Below are 17,185 nucleotides of genomic sequence, written 5' to 3'. Positions count from 1 at the left end.
GGTTTTCGAGTCAGGTGAGCTATGGGTTTAGATCCCAGTGCTGCTGTGTCACCCTCAGTCCTTTGTTCCTCTGAGCCTTCATGTCCCCATCTGTAAAATGGGGATTTTTAAAAATTGTTATTTCTACATCATATGGCTTATGCTTGGATCAATACACTATTCACTTTTTTAAAATGATTACTGAATACCTATGATGCATAAGGCACTGTTCTAGGTGCTGAAGATAAAGTAATGAACAAAAGAGATGCAGGTATCTCTGGCTTTTTGGAGCATACAGTCTACTGGAATTGGGAAATTCTTCTTAACACAAAACCTGACACATGGGACTAAAATGAATTCAGAGGTTGCAAACCATCGGCCAACAGGCAGGTGCGGTACCCATAATTTCATTTGACCCGAGCAGTGTTTGGTGGGATTGTTGCCAGCATTTAAACATTGGGAGACTTCTGAAAACGTGGGTTTCAAGACCCTCTTGAGAAATGCCATGTGATAGCTTTGATTGCAATTGCCACCTGCCCACAATGGGCTGGCCTGGGGCAGCCACTGCCACTCACCCAGGGCAGAGAGGCTTAGCCCCTTCCTGACCTGCACTGCTCATTTATGTCACATGCCTAGGTTCTGGATGTTTGCAGCCCCTGAGCAACTATTTAAAAATTACTAGCCTGGCCGGGTGCGGTGGCTCACACCTGTAATCCCAGCACTATGGAAGGCTGAGGCGGGCAGATCATGAGGTCAGGAGTTCGAGACTAGCCTAGCCAATGTGGTGAAACCATGTCTCTACTAAAAATACAAAAACTAGGCCGGGCGCGGTGGCTCAAGCCTGTAATCCCAGCACTTTGGGAGGCCGAGATGGGCGGATCACGAGGTCAGGAGATCCAGACCATCCTGGCTAACCCAGTGAAACCCCGTCTCAACTAAAAAATACAAAAAACTAGCCGGGCAAGGTGGTGGGCGCCTGTAGTCCCAGCTACTTGGGAGGCTGAGGCAGGAGAATGGCGTAAACCCGGGAGGCGGAGCTTGCAGTGAGCTGAGATCCGGCCACTGCACTCCAGCCTGGGCGACAGAGCGAGACTCCGTCTCAAAAAAAAAAAAAAAAATACAAAAACTAGCTGGACATGGTGGCAGGCAGCTGTAATCCCAGCTACTCAGAACCCTGAGGCAAGAGAATCACTGGAACCCAGGAAGCAGAGACTGCAGTGAGCCAAGAATGCACCACTGCACACCAGCTTGGGCAACAGAGCAAGACTCCATCTCAAAAAAAAAAAAAAAGCCTGGCCAGACATGGTGGCTCACACCTGTAATCCCAGCACTTTGGGAAGCCATGGCAGGAGAATCGCTTGAGCCAGGAGAATCACTTGAGCCCAGGAGTTTGAGACTCTGTCTCAAAAAACTTAAAAATTAACCAGGTGTGGTGGTACATGCCTATAGTCCCAGCTACTCAGGAGGCTGAGGCAGGAGGATTACTTAAGCCTGAGAGGTCAAGGCTGCAGTGAGCTGTGATTGCACCACTGCACTCCAGGCTAGGCAACAGAGCAAGACCCTGCCTCAAAAAAAAAAAAAAAAAAAAAAAAGATAAGTAATTGCCTTACATTTTGGAGGTACCAGAGATGCAGTTTGGCAGATGACAGAGAAACAAAAGAGACCAAGACCAAGGAGGCTGGGTGGGGTGAGGCCAGATGCTTGGATTCTGATGTGACCCAAGGCACTTCGCTTCCTCTCCCTGGCTCCCAATCTCCACATCTGGAAAACGCTCTAGAAAGCTGTACTTGCCTTCTGGAATATTCCAGAAGGATTCTACATGTGACTCACCCCTTCAGTATCTCACATAGAGAAAATGCTCAGCACATTGTAGTCACCAGAGACCCCCTCCAGCTGATAAAAATAACAATAACAGGACTCCAGAGAAGGACAAGCCCAACAGAGGGGGATGGAAGGAGAAGGGGGACTCAGGCTAGGATAAAGGAAGCAAGAGCCATAGGGATGAAGAGAACGAGGGCAGACGTGCAGATGAGGCTCCAACTGCTGGAGGTGTGTCCATCCACTCATTCATTCATTCATTCATTCAACATGTATTTATTGAACACCTACTGTGTTCTGGGCCTAGGGATATGGTGATGCCCAGGACACATCACTGTTCTTGTATTTACAGCCCACAGGCCATATCCCTCACTCTCAGCACGTAGTAGGTGCCCAAAAGACTACCATCCCACGAGCCACAGGCGCCTCTGGTACTGGCCTGTGACCCTCAAACATTGCCAAGCCAGACTGTTTTCAGGAAGAGTAAAGGAATTTTCCACCAAGAAGCTAGGAAGTTGGAAAGGATTTGGAGGGAGAGGGCGGGTGTTTCTGTTCTGCTGTGTGGCTTTGGAAAACCCTCATGACCTCTCTGGCCCAGGAAATGGAAAGGAAAGGAGATGAAGTCAGGATGAAGGTGAGTAATGGGAGATTCCTAGCTCCCTCAAAGCCCCCAAACCTTCTTCTCCGAGCGGGGGTGAATGGGGTGTAGAGAGATTTGCAAAGGTGGGGGATCTGAGTGAGAAGAGAGATGAAGAAAGAAGACAGAGAAGTTGCCTGGAGCAGAGAGACAGCCCTAGAAAGAGGGCTGGGAAGGGGGAAGGAGGGAGGAAGGAGCCTAGGCAGGGACCTGGTGGGGGTGTCTCAAGAGAGGCCTCTACGCATCAGAAGGGCCAGGTCATTAAGAGAGGAAGGGGAGGCCAGGCGCGGTGGCTCATGCCTGTAATCCCAGCACTTTGGGAGGCAGAGGTGGGAGAATCTCGTGAGCCCAGGAATTTGAGGCCAGCCTGGGCAACATGACGAAACCCCGTTTCTACAAAAAACACAAAAGTTAGCCAGGTGTGGTGGCACATGCCTATAGTCCCAGCTCCTTGGGAGGCTGAGGTGGCAGGATCGCTTGATCCCTGGAGGCAGAGATTGCAGTGAGATCACACCACTGCACTCCAGCCTGGGTAACAGGAAGACCCTGTCTCACACAAAAATAAAAAACAGACGAAGGAGAACAGAGGTGGAGATGGACTAGGAGAGAGGCAGAGGCAGACACACACACACACAGAAAATAAGAAGCAGAAACTGGAAAGTGATGGAGATAAAGTTGCCAAGGTTTAGCAAATAAAAATACTGTGTGTCCAGTGGTGTTTGAATTTCAGATTAAAAGAAGACGTTTTTAGGCCAGGCGCAGTGGCTCACACCTATAACCAGCAATTTGGGAGGCCGAGGTGGGCAGATCACCTGAGGTCAGGAGTTTGAGACCAACCTGGCCAACATGGTGAAACCCCGTCTCTACTAAAAATACAAAAATTAGCCAGGTGTAGTGTCTCATGCCTGTAGTTCCAGCTACTCGGGAGGCTGAGGCAGGAGAATCGTTTGAACCCAGGAAGCAGAGGTTGCAGTGAGCCGAGATCGCACCACATCACCCCAGCCTGGGTGACAGAGTGAAACTCTATCTCACAAAAAAAAAAAAAAAAAAGTGTAAAAATGTCCCATGCAATATTTGGGCGATAAGTATGCTACAATATGAATTGTTCCTTATCTAAAATTCAAATGAAAGTGGGCATCCTGTATTTTATCTGGCAACCTTAGGTGGAAGAAAACAAAAAGAAATCTCGGAGGCAACAAAAAAAAGCCAAAAGAACTGGTTAAAGGACCCAGGGTGTCCACCATCTGGAATCCCAACTGGGGCATGCCCAACTTACTGCCCGTAACTCCTGTATCCCTTTCCTCTCTGCCCTTCTGTCACCCCTCTGTCCCTCTGTGCCCCCCATCCCTCTGTCCCCTCTCTCTATTCCTCCATGCTCCCTCCTTCTGTCCCTCTGCCCCCCACTCTGTCCCTCTGTCTCCCCATCTCTCTCTCTATTCATCCTCCCTCTCTCTGTCCTCCTGTCCCCCTCCTCTGTCCCTCTGTCCCCCACCTCTGTCTCCCCTCTGTCCCCTCTCTCAGTCCCTGGATCCCTCCCTCTCTATGCCCCTAGTTTCTCTACTATGTCCCTCAAGCTCCCCTTTCTCTGCCTCACACTTTCTCTGCTTTCTGTCCCTACATTTCCCTCTCTTTTTCCCTTGGTGTCCCTGTTTTGCAGTCCTTCTGTCCCTCCTGCCACCCCCAACTCCTCTTAGTTCCTCAGTCAAGCACTACTACTCCTGGAATCTGCCTCACACATTAAAACCGGTTGAGTCACTGTTCTCACTCCTACCAAGCTGTCAAGTGGGGGCTGGTTTTGGGGGGACAAGGCCTGAGGGGCAAGTGATGGAGAATGGGAAACACTTTCAGGGGCACTATCCCCTCCGCAGTCAGAGCTGACGAACCTTTGGGCTGGGAATAGGCGCTGGGACAAAGAGACATTCTGCCAGACAAATGCTCGCTCCCATCTGCCACTGAACTCAGAGAGTCTGGCAAGTCAGAGATCTCTCCAAAGTCCCCTCTATTCTCCTGCTTTCAACTGCCATGCCTTCAGGGAAGTCTGTTCTCTAAAGAGGCCTCTTGGGCCGGGAGCAGTGGCTCACACCTGTAATCCCGGCACTTTGGGAGGCCAAGGCGGGTGGATCACTCGAGGTCAGGAGTTCGAGACCAGCCTGGCCAACATGGCGAAATCCCGTCTCTACTAATAATACAAAAATTACAGCCGGGCGCGGTGGCTCAAGCCTGTAATCCCAGCACTTTGGGAGGCCGAGACGGGCGGATCACGAGGTCAGGAGATCGAGACCATCCTGGCTAACATGGGGAAACCCCCGTCTCTACTAAAAAATACAAAAAACTAGCCGGGCGAGGTGGTGGGCGCCTATAGTCCCAGCTACTTGGGAGGCTGAGGCAGGAGAATGGCGTGAACCCGGGAGGCGGAGCTTGCAGTGAGCTGAGATCCGGCCACTGCACTACTCCAGCCTGGGCGACAGAGCGAGACTCCGTCTCAAAAATAATAATAATAATAATAATAATAATAATAATAATAATAATACAAAAATTAGCCAGGCATGGTGGCGGACGCTTGTAATCCCAGCTACTTGGGAGGCTGAGGCAGGAGAATCACAGGTGGAAGTTGCAGTGAGGGAAGATTGCACCACTGCACTCCAGCCTGGGAGACAGAGCGAGTGTCCATCTCAAAATTAATAAATAAATAAGTAAATAAATAAAAATGTAAAATGAGGCCTCTCAACCAGCACCTTCACGCCAACATTCTAGTGAGGTCTCTGTGTCCCTGTTTCTGGCCCACCTGCCCTTGCCTCACTCCTCTCTGCCTGTTACCTTCTGTATTTCTCTGAGTGTCTAACCAGGTCTTCCTCCTCCCATTGATTTTTTTTTTTTCCTGCATCTCCATCCCACCTCTGCAGAATTGTCTTTCTCCTTGTCTCTTCGGAGGGATGGGGTCTCTGTGTGTCTCCCTGAATCACTTTCCCTGTGTCTGGCCGTGTCTGTATCTATTTCTCCGTCACCCATCTTTGCCCAGAGGCAGCGAACAGAATTCACTTGGGACAGTGTAAGCAAAAAGGACGTATTAAGGGACACAGAGCCTCTCAGAAGAAACAGAATCCAGGCTGAGCCTCCAGGGTACTTTCAAATCCAGCGCCCAGAAAGGGCCGCCCAGGAACTGCTGCTCCTCCTGCGCGATCAGGAAGCCGGCAGCCGGCTCTGCCACCGCAGCGTCTCGCAGGAATCTGCACTGGCCTCCGGGCTGCCTCTCGCTCAGCTTACTTCGGTAAGAAATTCAAGCTTCCCGCGGAAGCACCTGATTGGTGGAACCTAACCTTCGTCCACCGTCGCAGCCACAAGGCATTCTGGGAAATGTAGTTTTGAGCCCTCCAGCCACTGCAGTCGCAGGAAGGTGCACTAGGAGAATGGAATAGATGTTGAGAGAGGCCACACTTTCTCCCCGTGGTTGCACGCCCTCTCTCTCTGTCCATCTCTCTTTTTATGTGCATGTATATCTATCTCACTTGCTGACTTTATGTGTGTTCTGTCTCCTTGGTTTGTTTTTTTTCACTCTCCAGTTTTGTTTTTGTTTTTGTTTAATTTGAGACAGAGTCTCGCTCTGTCACCCAGGCTGGGGTGCAATGGCGCAATCTCGGCTCAGTGCAACCTCCGCCTCCCGAGTTCAAGCAATTCTCCTGCCTCAGCCTCCCGAGTAGCTGGGACTACAGGCACCCACCACCACGCCCGGCTAATTTTTGTATTTTTAGTAGAGATGGGGTTTTTGCCACGTTTGCCAGGCTGGTCTCGAACTCCTGACCTGAGGTGATCCATCTGCCTCAGTCTCCCAAAGTGCTGGAATTACAGGCAAGCCACCGTGCCTGGCCCCCAAGCTCCAGTTTTATGTCAATTATTCCATCTCTATGGCCTTCTCTGTCCTTTTTCTTGGTCACCACGTGTATGACCAGTGCCAATTCTCATAGCCCCCTGCCTCACCATTATCCTCATCCTCAGTTACAACCTTACTATCGAGGATCTCCCTCTTGACCTTCACCTCATTTTCAGCTGAACCAGAGACTCAGAGCCCCAAGGAAGAAGAGGAGGGAGAGGGAAAATATGGGTGTCCCCTAGTTCCACAGACAAGCCAGGAACAGGACCCATGCTTTGCATTTCTCAGCTGCTCTCCCTGCAGGTGGAAAGATCTAGCACCTCCAGGTAGGCAACGTGAACCAAAAGAGACGGGTGAGTTACTGGCTAGAGTTGGAGTGGTCACGGGGTGAATTACGGTTTCGGTTAGGAGCAGAGTAGGACCCTCAGTTGGCTAGTAGTAATTGACCACTCAGCTTTACTCTCCAGAAACCTGTGGCCATCTCGACCCCATTCCCTCTTCAGTGTTCTTTCTCTTAACCAATGAGCTTCCAACTGTATGGAAATGGGAGCTGCATCCTTCTCAGGAAGTACCTAGTCATTTAAAATGCATATATTTATTGGCCGAGCTCTGTGGCCCATTCCTGTAATCCCAACACTTTGGGAGGTCAAGGCGGGTGGATCACGAGGGCAGGAGTTCAAGACCAGCCTGGCCAAGATGGTGAAACTCTGTCTCTACTGAAAATACAGAAATTAGCTGGACGCGGTGGCAGGCACCTGTAATCCCAGCTACTTGGGAAGCTGAGGCAGGAGAATCACTTGAACCCAGGAGGTGGAGGTTGCAGTGAGCTGAGATTGCTCCACTGCACTCCAACCTGGGTGACAGAATGAGACTCCGTCTCAAAAAAAAAAAAAAAGTTACTAAGCACCTACCATGGGCCAAGGACTATTCTAAACACTGAGGGTTCACCAGAAAACAAAAGAAAACAAATTTCCCTATCCCAGGGAGTTTATACGGTACTGGGGAAAAGAAACAATAGCCAAAATAAATGAATAAATTATACAGTACACTAGATGATTAATATATGTTATGAAGAAAACTAAGGTAGAGAAGGAAAATTGAAAGTACTGGAAGAGGGGACACTGCAGCTTCCAATAAAGTACACAGGAAAGGCTGCACTGAAAATGTGACATGTGAGTAAAGACCTAGAGGAAGAGCAGGGCTGGGCGCGGTGGCTCACGCCTGTAATCCCAGCACTTTGGGAGGCCGAGGTGTGTGGAACACGAGGTCAGGAGTTCAAGACCATCCTGGCTAACACGGTGAAACCCTGTCTCTACTAAAAAATACAAAAAACTAGCCGGGCGAGGTGGCAGGCGCCTGTAGTCCCAGCTACTCGGGAGGCTGAGGCAGGAGAATGGCGTGAATCCGGGAGGCGGTGCTTGCAGTGAGCCGAGATCGCACCACTGCACTCCAGCCTGGGCGACAGAGCGAGACTCCGTCTCAAAAAAAAAAAAAAAGAAAATACAAAAAAAACCCAAAAAAAAATCAGCTGGGCGTGGTGGCAGGCACCTGTAATCCCAGCTACCCAAGAGACTGAGGCAGAAGAATCTCTTGAACCCAGGAGGCGGAGGCTGCAGTGAGCCGAGATAACGCCATTGCACTCCAGCCTGGGCGACAAGAGTGAGACTTCGTCTCAAAAAACAAATAAATAAAAATGTTTAAAAATTAGCCAGGTGTGGTGGCAGGTGCCTGTAGTCCCAGGTACTCAGGACGCTGAGGCACAAGAACTGCTTGAGCCTGGGAGGCGGAGGTTGCAGAGAACCAAGATTGTGCCACTGCACTCCAGCCTAGTGACAGAGTAAGACTCTGTCTCAAAAAAAAAAAAAAAAAAAGATTCATTAGATTCAGGTAGAGATGACAACTAGCCTTGGTGTTTGGATTATGCCCATGGTCAAGGTTAGGGTCAAGTATGAGATCAGGGTAAAAACTGAGTGTAGAGTTAAGACTCTGGCTATAGCTAGAATCAAAGTCAAGGCTAGGATTATAGCTAAAATTAGGGCTAGGTTTGCATCTAGGACTGGACTCGGATTATAGCTGAGATCAAGGTCAGGGTGAGCCTCCAGTCAAGTCCAGGGTTAAGGTGTAGGCTTGGGGTATAACAGGGCCATGATCATCAGACTTAGTATCAGGGTGACAGTCATTAGAGACAGAATTAGGCCACTATTGGAATCATGGGTAAGAACAAGCCATAGGTTTAAGGTTGGGGACAGCGTTGGGGTTAAGGACAGTCAGAATTTATAACAGAGATAGGGTTAGAGATATAGCTGAGGTCAGAGTCAGGTTAGGCCAAAGGTAGAATTAAGACTGGGACTGAGGTAGGATGACTTTAAGCATTGACCCAGCTTTTGGCAGGGTGTGGGCTGAAGTAAGGTTGTGACTTAGTTAGGACTAATGTGGGCTGGAGATGGATGTGAGTTGAAGGTTCAGAAATGTGATTCTTGAAGGCCGGGCACGGTGGCTCACGCTTGTAATCTCAACACTTTGGGAGGCCGATGGGGGCAGCTCACTTGAGGTCAGTAGTTCAAGACCAGCCTGGCCAACATGGCGAAACCCCAGCTCTACTAAAAATACAAAATTAGCTGGGAGTGGTGGCACTCACCTATAGTCCCAGCCACTCAGGAGGCTGAGGCAGGAGAATCGCTTGAACCCAGGACGTGGAGGTTGCAGTGAGCTGAGAACACGCCAGTGCACCCCAGCCTGGGCAACAGAGTGGTGGCTCATGCCTGTAATCCCAGCACTTTGGGAGGCTGAGGTGGGCGGATCACCTGAGGTCGGGAGTTTAAGACCATCCTGACCAACATGGAGAAACCCTGTCTCTACTAAAAATACAAAATTAGCTGGGCATGGTGGCACATGCCTGTAATCCCAGCTACTCGGGAGGCTGAGGCAGGAGAATCGCTTCAACCCAGGAGGCAGAGTTTGCGATGAGCTGAGATCGTGCCATTGCACTCCAGCCTGGGCAACAAGAGCGAAACTCCATCTCAAAAAAAAAAGTAGAAAGAGAGGGAGAGAGAAACAGACCCAGAGGCAGAGATAGACACCAAGAAGGGGTGGAATAGATACCCCAAGGGTTTCGGGGCAGAGTCCCCGAGAGAGAAGAAAATGAACCAAAAATTGTGAAATCTGGGAGGGGTGACTGAAGCCCCCTCCTCGTCCTCACCCTGAGCCATCCTTCCCCTCTCTCTTCATTTAATGAGGCCTGACCACTCTATTATTAGTAATACCTGTTCATTTGCTGTTTTTAATAGATGAAGTGTCATTGTCTCATTGTCTCATTTTCTGTTTCTTCTCCTCCTTATTTTTTTTTCTTTTTATGTTTCTATCCTAAAGACAAGGGGAGGAAGCCTATCCAACTCTGACCTACCCCTCATTTAAAAACACGGGCAGGCCGGGCGCGGTGGCTCACGCCCGTAATCCGAGCACTTTGGGAGGTGGAGTGGGGTGGATCACCTGAAGTCAGAAGTTCGAGACCAGCCTGGCCACCATGGCAAAATCCTGTGTCTACTAAAAATACGAAAATTAAGCCGGTGGGATGGCGGGCACCTGTAATCCCAGTTACTCCGGGAGGCTGAGGCGTAAGAATCACTTGAACCCAGGAGGCGGAGGCTGCAATGAGCCAGATTGCGTTTCTGCACTCCAGCCTGGGCGACAGAGCGAAACTGCCTCAAAAAAAAAACAAAACAAACAAAACAAAACAAACAAAAACACCAAACCCTTTCCTCCCTTACCATAGATCTCAGGGCGTGGGTAGAACTTTGAGGACGAAGGTAGCAGACAAGTGGCCTTTGGTGAGGAGTGTCCCCACAGTGCCCCCAGAGGTCCTTGGCTCTTTTCTCCCCACCAGAGGGTCGATCTCTGGAGATGCTTTTGAAAGAGAGATCACTATGGATAGAGGGGATAGGGCTGGGCAGAGGTCTCTGGGTCACGTGACCCTCGAGGCTTCAGCCTCCCCCCACCACTCCCACCCATCACTGCCCCTGGGATTCACGTGTCCCAGGTGTGGGAGGTACCTCGCCAATCCCCCCATGCCAAGACCTTTCTAGGAGCGAATAAGTCTCCGAGACCGACATCCCTCCACAGTCTGGTGACTGGTCAACACGTAGGCCATTGAGGTGACAGAGCGGGGAGTGAAATCCGGGTGGGCGGGGAAGGGGTTAGACCTCCATATGGGACGGGGCGTGGCTAGCCCTGGGCGGAATACAGGGAGTGGTTAGTGCGGACGGATTTGGGTCGACCCAGACCTGGAAACGACAGGGAGGCGTGGCTTAACATTCTTATGCCTGCGATTGGAGGGCTGGGGAGGGGGCAGGTTAGGAACCTGGGTTCCAACAGGAGTCAGAAGAGAGGATGCAGAGGGGTAACCTTGTAACTAGTCCTGGAAGTGGAAGATCCTTAAAGTGTCCAGGTGGCTCCTCTAAGCGCTCAGAGTACCAAACGTAACACCCGATGGGCCTGGCGCGGTGTCACACACCTGTAATCCCAGCACTTGGGCAACCAAAGCGGAAGGATCGCTTGAGCCCAGGGGTTCGAGGCTGCAGTGGGCTATGATCGCGCCACTGCACAGTCCACCATGAGCGACAGAGCGAGACCCTCTTTCTTTCTCTTTTTTTCTTTCTTTCTCTTTCTTTCTTTCATTCGTTCGTTCGTTTTTTTTTTTTGTTTTTGTTGTTGTTGTTTTTTTTTTTTTTTGAGACGGAGTCTTGCCTGTGGCCCGGGCTGGAGTGCAGTGGCCGGATCTCAGGTCACTGCAAGCTCCGCCTCCCGGGTTCACGCCATTCTCCTGCCTCAGCCTCCCGAGTAGCTGGGACTACAGGCGCCCGCCACCTCGCCCGGCTAGTTTTTTGTATTTTTTAGTAGAGACGGGGTTTCACCAGGTTAGCCAGGATGGTCTGGATCTCCTGACCTCGTGATCCACCCGTCTCGGCCTCCCAAAGTGCTGGGATTACAGGCTTGAGCCACCGCGCCTGGCCTATTTTTTGTATTTTCAGTAGAGATGGTGTTTCACCGTGTTAGCCAGGATGGTCTCGATCTCCTGACCTCGTGATCCGCCCGCCTCGGCCTCCCAAAGTGCTAGGATTACAGGCGTGAGCCACCGCGCCTGGCCAACTCACCAGAGTTTTTGGCCACTGGGCCTCAAGACTCCTAGGCAGACGTCTTCTAGGATGGTTTTTAGTGGGTCCTTTACCCCTGAGATTGAGTTGACTTGGAGAAACTCCTGGCCTAATGACTAAGAACAAAGACCCCAAGTTTGTCACCCTGCTTTTGTCCCTGGCTCCCTGTGTGATCATGTGAAAGGCAACTGTTCTCTCCATGGCTCAGTTTTCCCGTCTGTAGAATGGGGATTGTCTCTAGGTTGTCGTGAAGACTGAGTTATCTACTTATAAAGCATTTGGAACAGAGCCTGGCACAAACCAACTCCTCTGTAGGTACAAGTTATTATTACAAGCTGTGAGTCTCAGTTTACCTCTCTGGGGGATGTAGACCAAACCAGGTAGTCTGAACTTGAGCATTCAGTGAATCTCAAACAAATGTGCATGGGTTTACATGCAACTTTTATCACATCCCCCAGTGGACCCCCTAAAGGGCTAGGGAAACCCAGAGAAAGACAGAGAGAGAAAGACAGAGATAGGAGATGTTTCTCTCTATACAGCAAGAGCAAAGAGACTTCTTCGGATCACATCACTCCCTGCCTACAACCTCCCTCCAAGATACCCCAACGGTGACTTCCTGTGTCAAGTCCATGCTACCCACGTGGTCTGTAAGTCCCATTCCCTGGACCAGCTCACCAAGCTGACCTCAGAGGGAACCCGGGCTCAGCGCCACTAGCTCTCTTTGCCTCCTAACGCCAACCCCCACCTTACCCCTATCCCCACCCCCGGCCTTTTCTCTGGCTATCAAACATACCAAACTGTTGTTCTGCAAGTACTTTTTCTTTTTCTTTTTTTTTTTTTTTTTTTGAGACGAAGTCTGGCTCTATTGCCCAGGCTGGAGTGCAGTGGCCGGATCTCAGCTCACTGCAAGCTCTGCCTCCCAGGTTCATGCCATTCTCCTGCCTCAGCCTCCCAAGTAGCTGGGACTACAGGCACCCGCCACCTCGCCTGGCTAGTTTTTTGTATTTTTTTAGTAGAGACGGGGTTTCACCGTGTTAGCCAGGATGGTCTCAATCTCCTGACCTCGTGATCCGCCCGTCTCGGCCTCCCAAAGTGCTGGGATTACAGGCTTGAGCCACCGCACCCGGCCTCTTTTTTTTTTTTTTTTTTTTTTTTTGAGATGGAGTCTCACTCTGTCACCCACGCTGAAGTGTAGTGGTGTGGTCTCGGCTCACTGCAACCTCCACCACCTGGGTTCAAGCAATTCTCCTGCTTCAGCCCCCCGAGTAGCTGGGACTATAGGCACCCGCCACCATGCCCGGCTAATTTTTGTATTCTTAGTAGAGATGGGGCTTCACTACGTTAACCAGGCTGGTCTGGAACTCCTTACCTCAGGTAATCCGCCCTCCCCAGCCTCCCAAAGTGCTGGGATTACAAGAGTGAGTCACCACACCCCGGTCTCTTTTTTCTGTTCCTTTTTTTTTTTTTAGAAATGGGGTCTCCTTATATTGCCCAAGCTAGATTCGAACTCCTGAGTTCAGGCGATCCTCCCTCCTCAGCTTCCTGAGTAGCTAGCTGGGACTAGCCAGGTAGCCTCACGAACCTGTTGCATTTAATACATCCCTAATCACAGAGGTGTCTCCTGAACATCCCAGCTAAAATAACCACATCCCACCTCAGAGTTTTTTCAACAAACACTCTGTCTTAGTGTCTCACAGCACTTAACACACTATTCGTTCATTCATTTCAACATGTATCTCTTGCACATATGTACCAGGTGCTGTTCTAGGCAGAGACACAATCATTAACAAGACAAAGTGCATGTCTTCTGGAGGCCCACTCTGAACCTGGTAGCTATTCATTTATTTGCTCATCTGTTGTCCTCCTTCCCCTCCTCGCCCCCCAAATTGAAATGTTTACTCCATGACAGCAAGAAGTATTTCTGTCTTCTGCCCTCAGTGGTATGCACTTTTTTATTTTTGGAGACGGAGTCTCGCTCTGTCACCCAGGCTGGTGTGCAGTGGCATGATCCCGGCTCACTGCAACCTCCGCCTCCTGGGTTCAAGCGATTCTCCTGCCCCAGCCTCCCAAGTAGCTGGGATTACAGGCATGTGCCACCACTCCTGGCTAATTTTGTATACTTAGTAGAGACAGGGTTTCACCTTGTTAACGAGGCTGATCTCAAACGCCCAACCTCAGGTGATCTGCCCGCTTCGGTCTCCCAAAGTGCTGGGAGTACAGGCATGAGCCACTGCGCCTGGCTGGTATGCACTTTTTTAAAATGTTAAAATGTAGCTGGGAGTGGTGGCTCACGCCTGTCATCCCAGCACTTTGGGAGGCCGAGGCAGGAGGATCACCTGAGGTCAGGAGTTCGAGACCAGCCTGACTAACATGGTGAAACCCTGTCTCTACTAAAAATACAAAAATTAGCCAGGCATAGTGGCAGGTACCTGTAATCCCAGCTACTCGGGAGGCTGAGGCAGGAGAATCACTTGAACCCGGGAGCCAGAGGTTGCAGTGAGCTGAGATTGCCCCATTGCACTCCAGCCTGGGCAACAGAGCAAGACTCTGATTCAAAAAAAAAAAAAGTTAAAATGTATTCTAAACAGGACCTTCATAGTCTAAGTTGTGATCTGGTGTCTTTCATCAGTTCTGGAAAAATTTCAACTACTCTCTCTTCAGATAATATAATTATAAGGAGACAGTACAAAGTGGTGAGACTTGATGGACACCACTTAACCCAGGAAACAAACTCAGCATCAGCAATGATGGGGCACACTGACGTCATGTGCTCTGTGGTGTCACACAGCACACACACACACACACACACACACACACAGCAGAAGGACAGGATAGCACCCATGCACTATAATTGCCCAAAACACGTACACTAAATCTAACCACAAGGAAATATCAGACACACAAAATTGAGAGACACTTTACAAAACACCTGGCTTGGTTTTGTTGTTTGTTTGTTTGTTTTGAGACAGGGTCTCACTCTGTTGCCCAGCCTTGGAGTACAGTGGTTCGATCACAGCTCACTGCTACCTGGACCTCCTGGGCTCAAGCCTTCTTCCCACCTCAGTCTCCCCAGTAACTGGACTACAAGTGTGCACCACCACGTCCAGTTTATTTTTTATTTTTGTAGAGATAGGATCTCACTATGTTGCCCAGGCTTGTCTACAACTCTTGGGTTCAAGTGGTCATCCCACAACACACCCAGCCCACCTGGCTTGTTTGTTTGTATTTTAGTGAAGGGGAACCAGCAGAACACCTGGCTTGTTCTAAAAAAAAAAAAAAAAAAAAAAAAAAAAAAAAGCCAGGCACGATGATCATGCCTGTAACCCCAACACTTTGGGAGGCCAAGGAAGGAGGATGTTTCAGTCAAGGAGTTTGAGACCAGCCTGGGCAACATAGCAAGATCCTGTCTCTATTAAAAATTAAGTTAGGCTGAGTGTGGTGGTTCACCCCTTCCCAGCACTTTGGGAGGCTGAGGTGGGTGGATCATTTGAGGTCAGGAGTTCGAGACCAGCCTTGCCAACATAGTGAAACCCTGTCTCTACTACAAATATGAAAATCTGCTGGGTGTGGTGGCGGGTGCCTGTAATCCCAGCTACTCCAGATGCTGAGGCAGGAGAATCGCTTGAACCCGGGAGGCGAAGGTTGCAGTGAGCCGAGGTCATACCACTGCACTCCAGCCTGGGCGAAAGAGTGAGACTTCATCAAGAAAAGAAAGGAAAGAAAGAACAGAAAGAAAAAAACAAGGCTGGGCGTGGTGGCTCACACCTGTAATCCCAGCACTTTGGGAGGCCAAGGCGGGCGGATCACTTAAGGCCAGGAGTTCGAGACCAGCCGGGTGGTGGTCTCTACTAGTGAAACCCCGTCTCTACTACAAATACGAAAATCAGCTGGGTGTGGTGGCAGGCGCCTGCAATCCCAGCTACTCGGGAGGCTAAAGCAGGAGAATCACTTGAAAACCCAGGAGGCAGAGGTTGCAGTGAGCCAAGATCATGCCACTGCACTCCAGCATGGGTGACAGAGTGAGATTCTGCCTGAGGGGGGGATAAAAAGTGATTGCTCAAGTTGATTAGATTCCTACAGTTCCTGGAGGCCCTCCTTGTCTGCTTCTATTTCTCTCCCCTCTCCCTCCCATCCTGTGGGGTGGTGAGCATTGGCTGAAACCCTAGAAAGCCCGGATCCTGCTGATGAGATCTGTACAGGTCAGCACCCAGGACAGAGAGCACTGGGAAGAGAAGGGCAAAAATGGGTCTGCAGGGGTGAATGGAAGTTACCCAGCAGTAAGCTCAGGGGTAGGATGCTATCAGGGTGTCAAATTTATGTGTGTAATTGTAAAGAAAGATGAGTGGCCATCACGATGGGTGGTTCACACCTGTCATCGAACTCTTTGGGAGCCCCAGGACACAGGAGAATTGCTGAAGCCTAGCCGTTCGAGAACAGCCTGGGCGGCATAGCAAGACGCTGTAGGGACCCCGTCGCTACGAAAAATACAAAAATTAGCTGAGCATAGGGGCACACACCTGTAGTACCAACAACTCAGGAGGCTGAGGTGGGAGGATTGCTGGAGCCCGGGAGGTTGAAGCTGCAGTGAGCCATTATCACACCACCACACTCCAGCCTGGGTGACAGGAGACTCTACCTCAAACAAACAAAGAGCCTGTGGTACATTCACGCTATGCAATACTACTTAGCAATAAAAAGGAAAGAAAGGTTGGTACCTACAACAGCTTCAATGAATTTCCAGAGAACTATGGTGTTGAAAAAAGCCAATCCCAAAAGGTTGCATACTGTATTATTCTACTTCTGTAGTTTATTAGTCTGTGCTCACACTGCCAAAAAGAAAACTACCCGAGACTGGGTAATTACAAAGGAAAGAGGTTTAGTTAACTCACAGTTCCTCAGGCTTAACAGGAAACATAGCTAAGGGGCCTCAGGAAACTTACAATCATAGCAGAAGGGGAAGGGGAAGCAACCACCTGCTTCACAAGGCCTCAGGAGGGAGGAGCAGGGGAAATGCCAGACGCTTACAAAACCATCAGATCTTGTGGGAACTCACTCACTATTACGAGAACAGCACAGGGGAAACTACCCCTGTGATTCAATTACCTCCCATCCTCCACACGTGGGGATTATGGGGATTACAATTCAAGATGAGATCTGGGGCTCATGCCTGTAATCCCGTACTTTGAGAGGCCAAAGGTGGGCTGATCACTTGAGGTCAGGAGTTCAACTTGGTGGCCAACTTGGTGAAATCCCATCTCTACCAAAAAATACAAAAAAATTAGTGAAACATGGGTCAGGTGCGGTGGCTCACGCCTGTAATCCCAGCACTTTGGGAGGCTGAGGTAGGTGGATCACCTGAGGTCGGGAGTGGGAGACCAGCCGCGCCAACATAGAGAAACCCTATCTCTACTAAAAATACAAAAGTACCTGGGAGTGGTGGCACATGCCTGTAATCCCAGCTACTCAGGAGGCTGAGGCAGGAGAATCACTTGAACCCAGGAGGCAGAGGTTGTGGTAAGCCAAGATCTCACTACTGCACTCCAACCTGGGCAATAAGAGTGAAACTCCATCTCAAAAAAAAAGAAAAAATAATAGCCAAGCATAGTGGCACATGCACTTGTAATTCCAGCTTCTTGGGAGGCTGAGGTGAGAGAATTGCTTGAACCTGGGAGGCAGAGTTTGCAATGAGCTGAGATCACACCACTGCACTCCAGCCTGGGCATCACAGGGTGA

The sequence above is a fragment of the Rhinopithecus roxellana genome, chromosome 12, assembly GCF_007565055.1.
Source record: "Rhinopithecus roxellana isolate Shanxi Qingling chromosome 12, ASM756505v1, whole genome shotgun sequence".
In the NCBI taxonomy this organism is placed as follows: domain Eukaryota; kingdom Metazoa; phylum Chordata; class Mammalia; order Primates; family Cercopithecidae; genus Rhinopithecus; species Rhinopithecus roxellana.
This window is presented reverse-complemented; position numbering follows the sequence as displayed.